Source organism: Sinocyclocheilus anshuiensis, unplaced genomic scaffold (assembly GCF_001515605.1).
Source record: "Sinocyclocheilus anshuiensis isolate Anshui unplaced genomic scaffold, SAMN03320099.WGS_v1.1 scaffold457, whole genome shotgun sequence".
In the NCBI taxonomy this organism is placed as follows: Eukaryota; Metazoa; Chordata; class Actinopteri; order Cypriniformes; family Cyprinidae; genus Sinocyclocheilus; species Sinocyclocheilus anshuiensis.
In genome coordinates, this window is record NW_015537939.1 from 3,308,447 (window position 1) to 3,308,773 (window position 327).

Consider the following 327-nt stretch of genomic DNA (forward strand, 5'->3'; position numbering starts at 1 on the left):
AATATATTTATATGTTTTATTTCTTTATTTTAATTTCTGCTAGTTTGAAATCCTAAATCTGGTAGCTTAGAAAAGTAATTGCAGACCATTCCTCAACAAGATATATGATTATAGATATTAATTTATGCAGCTAAAGTTATGTTCACATTCCTAACACCATATGCATGAGCAAACCTCAATCATTCTACGTTTGTAACAAAACATGCCTTTTAAGGGGTCCTATTATGCTTTTTCAACTTTAGTTAGTCTGCAATGTTGCTGTTAGAGCATAAAAAAGATCTGCAAAGTTACAAAGCTCAAAGTCCAATTCAAAAGGAGATATTTTAT

General features: G+C 29.7%; 1 protein-coding gene across 3 annotated transcripts in view; it reads right to left on the reverse strand.

Moving 5' to 3' along the window:
• mapk10 (mitogen-activated protein kinase 10) overlaps nucleotides 1-327 on the reverse strand; it is a 46,440-nt gene that overhangs the window by 2,244 nt on the left and 43,869 nt on the right. The window lies entirely within an intron of this gene.